Here is a 6,873-nt window from a genome sequence, read left to right as displayed (position 1 = left end):
AGAAAACACCGATGGAGAAAGAACATTTTTGCAAGTTAATTTACAAAATTGATCAAGCTTATCTGTGTATGTATTTTCTGTGTTCATGAGTTCATTTTGAGATCGCACTACTCGTATTTGGAGTGATACATGCCCCGTGTTTCCCGAAATTTTTGACGGTAAAAACGGGTCTGTCCAGTGGCGTCGCCAAGGGGGGGCCAGGGGGGGCACGTGCCCCCCCTGGAAAACCTAGTGCCCCCCCGAGTGCCCCCCCATCTGAGATTTTGGTTGGTAAAAAAAAAATTTGCGCGTTGTTAAAATCATTACCTCGAAAATAGCAATTTCTGGAGATATCTTCAGATCGAATTTAGCATCAAATGTGGCACCATTTTGCATCTAGCCAATCCTCCGTATGCGAAAATTTTCCAAAGGGGAGGGGGCTTAGACCCCTCCCCCAGGACGGCGATCCGTATCCACCTAAGTGCCCCCCCCCCATCAAATGCTGGTGCCCCCCCCCCCCTGTGCCCCCCCAGACTGAAAAGTCTGGTGACGCCACTGGGTCTGTCGGCCCATGGTGGGCCGCTCACCACACATGCACGCATCACACACCTCGGAGTTTCGGCCAGCTCCCCGCGTCTTGACTAGCATTGTGCATATGGTGCGAACGACCTGAATTTTCCATTATTTTTTGAAATTATCGAGCGTAAATATATTAACAAAAATTAAAGCCTTTGGTTTTATTCACTTTTTGTTGCCATTTCGTGTATAGCTTTCGTAGTGCAATGAAACTAGTTCAGGCTAAAACTTCGCATATAATTGAATACCCCATTCAATCTGCATAAAAAAATTGGCAAAAAAGAGAAGAATTTCCGACCGACCGACCCTATTTTTGAAAGGCATGTAATCGGAAGCAGAACTATTTTTTTTTGTGTATAGCTTTCATAGTGCAATAAAAATAAAATCAGGCTAAAACTTCGCATACTGAGGCCTAATTGAATACCCCATTCAAGCGGCATAAAAAAAATGGCCCCCCAAAAACCCAAAAATCCGACCAACCGACCCTATTTTTAAAAGGCATGTAATCTGAGGCAGAACTATATATTTTTTTGCGGCCTCAGATCATGGGGGAAGAAAATAGACCTCTATTGCTCAGGTGACATGATGACATGGGTGTTGATGACAATAGTCTTGTTATGACTTATGTGAAACTGATTAACTGGTGGGTACACGCTGTATAAGACGGACCAGTCAAAAACCTGGCGGACCAGTCAAAATTCTAGCCAACTGGTCCGGCTGGCCAGTCAAAAAAAAAGTTAAGGGCAACCCCTGCAGTGATGACAAATGTTATGCTGCTGTGGGCAGGGTAGCAGGCGGAGCCACAGCAGAGTCCACTATCAATGCCATGACAATTGTTATGCTGCTGTGGGCTGGGCAGTGGGCGGGGTCACAGCAGAGTCCACCATCAGTGCCAGTGATGACAAATGTTATGCTGCTGTGGGCAGGGTAGCAGGCGGGGCCACAGCAGAGTCCACTATCAATGCCATGACAATTGTTATGCTGCTGTGGGCTGGGCAGTGGGCGGGGTCACAGCAGAGTCCACCATCAATGCCAGTGATGACAAATGATATGCTGCTGTGGGCGGGGCAGTGGGTGGGGCCACAGCAGAGTCCACCATCAATGCCAGTGATGACAAATGTTATGCTGCTGTGGGTGGGGCAGTGGGTGGGGCCACAGCAGAGTCCACCATCAATGCCAGTGATAACAATAGTTACGCTGCTGTGGGCAGGGCAGTGGGTGGGGTCATAACAGAGTTTACCATCGACGCCAGTGATGACAATTGTTATGCTGCTGAGGGCGGGGCAGTGGGTGGGGCCATAGCAGAGTCCACCATCAGTGACAGTGATAATAATTGTTATGCTGATGTGGGCGGGGCAGTGGGCGGGGCCGCAGCAAAGTCCACCATCAACTTGTTCAATCCAGTCTACAAGACCTCGCTCGATTTGTCCCCGCCTTTGAATCTGTTCTCGGTCTCGTTTGAGTTTCCCCCACCCCAAGATGGAGGTAGTGGTTTGGAGAAGTGGAATAAGTTGACCTGGCTATGACCCCCTGCATGGGGTGCTGCCATCTTGAAATCGTTGTGTGCCAAGGAAAATGATGTAAGCAGCCCAGGCACGCAAAACGCACTTTTGGAGATAATCGAGTTGAAAGGTTTTGTGCTTCCATTTCTAAATGAAAAATCACATCAGGCTGAAATTTGGGCCCATGAAAGTATTTAATATTGAAAATCATATTGAATATTTTTATTTCAAAATATTACTTAATTTTGAAGTTATTTAAATTGATCCGCTTTCAACCTTTTACTGGGAACTCCATCTGCCTAAAACGTGAACTCGCCCTGCATTAAACGTGCACTGAAGGGGCATGTTAAATCCTAACGCCCCTTTGCTGGGAACAAACCTGGCTTTGTGTACCCATCTAGGTGGGACATTAGCACGCTTCAAACTTGTTTTGTTACATTACAATTACACGCTTACGACCTTTTGCTGGGCACAAATAATGAAAAACCTCCTTCCGTCGTTTGTTTACTGTTAATTACATCAGAATGACGTAGCCCCTTGAGACAATATATATCAAATGAAAGATATTTCCAAGCTTTAAAGATTACCCGAAATACCTGAATTTGATCTTTTGACCAACTTACGACCTTCTTCCTGGCACCCGACAAAATTTATGCTCATAATATGGTACAGTGGCATCACTTACTAAAACACACATTCATGCACATTCTGTGTGGTCCAGTCAAATACTTTTGGTCTGTTGTAAAACACATTGTAATACCTGTTCTTTCAGAATGCAGTGATCATTTTTCCTTTTGTATGAAACAATATTCTATCAGTGCAGATCAATCTGTAGCTTCAATAGAATGATAAGTTTCTTCAAAAATGTATTGGATTTGTCATTGGCATGCGATCACACAAAAATTGCTTGTTTCTGTTATATCATCAATTCTTTCGTTCAAGGTCTTTATGGGTTTTTATTGGTAATTTGCATGTGTGTTTGTATAATTTTATATGTGTATATAATGGATGTTTTTAATTTGGATACTTATATATTTTTTCCTATATGATTCCTTTCTGTAAAAATTGCAGTTTTTTTATTTTTAAGGGGGTATATGTTGATTTTGTTGTAGTGCATTTTTCATGTTTTGTTGCGTTTAGTGAGTTGTGTGTTCATTCAGCATTTTTGTTTACTATTTTTATCTTTTGACATCTTAATTCTTTGTATTGATATTTTCACACCTTGTTACGTTAAGTACAATTTTGTTTCTTAATTAATTATTATAATAATGGTTTATTTTTTAATTTTGTAAAGCACCTTGAGTGTATTTTTTCGGCAAATTTTGGTGCTTTATAAATGTTCATTATGCTTCTTAAGCCATTCTGGATAAAAACATGTTGGAATTATAGGGCTAAATGTTCACAATCATCGTTTACCTTTCTCAAGAAATATCTGGAAATTTCAATGAAATATCAGGACGATTTGGCCCTTAGGCTTAATTCTAGTCGTCTTAAGTTTATTGTAAATTTGGCTTGTCTATGGCTACAATGCAGCTGCTATACCAGAAATAGCTCCAATTCTTGCTGGATGTGAATGAGGTCAAAGGTGATCTTTAAAAAGCACAAAATGTGACTTTTTTATGGAACACAAACATATAGGGATCGACCACAGAAAAAGGTGACACGCCTAGATGTAATTTTTGCATGTGTATCTGTGTCTATTGTCTTTTGATGTTTCTATTTGCTAAATAACTTTTGTTTTTTGTTTTGAATTTTGTTTACTTATAAATGTTATGCCTTAACGTTTTCTGTTGATATGTTTCCAGTTTTATGAGGTTTATATTGGTATATTAATTGTTTTCTATTTTTTTTCCATTAGCTCTTAATTGTTTGTTTGAAGTTTTTTTTTTTTTTGCTTTATTTTGTTTGTTAGTTATCTGTTCTTTGTTGTGATATGCAGAGATGAATTGGAATAAACGGAGTCTTTGAACTCCACCCCAGAGAAAAAAAGAAACGAAAAACCTTGACTGACTAGATGTCTAATTATCTAATAGTGTTAAAAGAAGCCAAACATATTATAGAAACAATTGTTTTGTTTCTCTCTGGAATATGTCAGCATTATTATGTTAAATTGAGCCTTCTTAAAATGAAATTAAAAAAAAATCATCCAATTAACTTTTAATCAGTTCACAATGTTTGTTTTGTTCCATGATCTTTGTAATTATTAAATATTCACTTCAAAATTCATTCTGCACAATAGATAGAGGGCACTAAATTGCTTTTTTGTTGTCCACCGCATAAGATCGTTAGAGGGCGCTATATCCGAAACCCAAATCCAATCAAGGGAATGGGGGCGTTGTTGCCTGTAATTTGAAATTACTTAATATACACGTGGCGCGCGCTTTATACCAACAAAATTATGCCGAAGTGCTCAACAGGGGGCGCTCTTAAATTGAGTCGACGTCTTAGGCGACGTTCAAAAGTACAAATGCAAGTCGTGTAAATATTTCGATCAACAATAAACAAATAATCAGGAATAGAACTCGTGAGAAGTAGTCAGAATCTTTTGGTCTGGGAACCAGACTACCATGATGAACGTGCAAACACGCAGCTGTACTCTGGCTGGGACTTCTTGTACCGTTCGCCCACACAATCTGGTCTGTTTTCTGTTTTTGTACCTCCTTCGCGCCGAGGATTTATTTACTTCTACTTCTGCTTCTACTTCTGCTTCTATGCAGCCAGCTACACGTTTACAGGTTTGTCAACAACTTACTGAGTGCTTGGTGAGTCTTCTGCACCAACTTGGCGAGTGGAATTCGTTTAAATTGAGCTACATAAAGCTCACAAATCTCGAATTGACTCCGGGAACAGAGAGGCCTCCCCACCGAATCGGAACGGATTCCTCCCGGGACAGCGGCCCAGCAGGGTCTGCATGACGAGCCTGATGAGACCGCACTTCAGCATATCAAGTGATGCACGGCAGCACGGGAAAACCAATGAACTGAGATTTGACTGGTCACTTCGAACTCGAACTTCGTTGCCCCATGACGAGGTGCTTGCCGTTATGAAGTTGAATTTAAATGAACTGCCAGTGCAGTGCAAGGATTGAGTCTAGACTTTTATAATAATTTGGAGGATTGCTGCTTGACTTGAGCTAATCTGCAGTCTACATGTGAATAACACCATATAGGTGAGTGAAACCTTGGTTTATTTAATACTCTGGGAAAAAGTTCCGTACTCGATCGCCACTTTTTAAAATTAATTTTCTAGCGCCAAAAGTTACATCTTTTATGGTTATTCCTCCACTTTCCCTCCTCTACTCTCACCCTCTCCTTCGAACCTCCGACGCTTGCTTGATACACGAGACTCTTAACTGCTAGGCCGCGCACGATCGCTGTTGCAATAATTAATCTTTGGACGTATTTGAAGTAGCCATTGAAATAAACTAAATATTCATGAGAAAATAAATATTCATAATGACGTATTGCACTATCATTGGCAGGCTCATGCGACGTCATGGTTGTTGATGTCATGCGTATAACGTACCGCTGTCTTTCAGCCACTACAATCAGTTTTGACCGGCTGCTTCAAGTTAGTTCTGCACGACGTATGCATCCAAAATGTGCTCTAAAACACATTTTGAGTAAATTTTTTTCACCTTTACACAGCTTCCTGGGTTTCTCTTGGTTCAAATGACAAGGTGAGGTGACAATTAATATGTTTTTCAGCAGATAAATTGACGATCGAGTACGGAACTTTTCCCATACTCTAAACCTAGTCCCACTCACTGGGGCGCTAGAACTCCTTTTTTGCTATTTGGGAGTTGGTCTGTCGTACTAGCATCCCACAACGGAAATATTGTCAAAGTTCACCACAAAAATCACGCAAAATACTTGACAAAAATACCTTTGAAAGCACCGACATGTACTGGCATTTCCACGTATCAAAGACGAGGTAATGGGGCTTCAATCATACTCACACATATTTTTTGGGTCGAAAATCAGTGAAATTCAACCACTATTGAACAGACATCATACAGCGATCATTCAAAAACGCTTATGGCTTTTATCTACCAACGCATTGTATATGGCACTACAGGGAAAGTTAGTGATGTCCATGTTCATGTGTGTAATTCTTGCCCTAATGGGCTCTATCCATGTGACCCGAAAAAAAGTTTAAGTACATCACATGTACTTGTACTACGCTAGTCTACTCATGCGTATGAGTTGGCCCGTGTAGGAGTTTGTCCGCGTACGAGTTTGTCCGCATACGAGTTGTCCTGCGTACAAGTTTGTCGCGTACTTATTGAGTGGCCGCGCACAACCCGACCACTGTTTATTGTTCTGATAAATCTTCTTTCTTTCATTTTTTTTTTTTTCTGGACAATAATTCACCTCAGGTTTTCTCCTTAACGGTATATGGTATGAACTTGTAACTTTTGACATATATCGACCCTCATCTTTAATGTTGCATATTACTCTGATGTCATGATGACATGAACAGGTGTCAAATTACAATGAACAGGCAATTTTGTTTGAAAAAAATGATGATCTTCTTTCACCTAGAAATCTTGAACAAAATGATCAATTAAGTTCCAACCATCTGTACTTTGTACATGGTTTATTCCACCAAGTACTTTTGGTACATGTAAAATAAAGAAAAAGTTGTTTTCCCTTCTCAACTTATGCATAGACTCCATAGTAAACTCGTCTCCAGAAGAGTGACGTCATCATGATGTCATCAGGGGTCACGTGACATCATCTCTATTTGTGCACATTTTAAGTTCCTGCATGTATCTAGAGAACTACAAGTCCGATTGGTTGAGATTTGGTGGAAA

The sequence above is a fragment of the Patiria miniata genome, unplaced genomic scaffold, assembly GCF_015706575.1.
Source record: "Patiria miniata isolate m_02_andy unplaced genomic scaffold, ASM1570657v1 HiC_scaffold_2, whole genome shotgun sequence".
NCBI lineage: Eukaryota > Metazoa > Echinodermata > Asteroidea > Valvatida > Asterinidae > Patiria > Patiria miniata.
The sequence above is the reverse complement of the archived record's forward strand: the minus strand, read 5'-3'. Positions refer to the sequence as shown.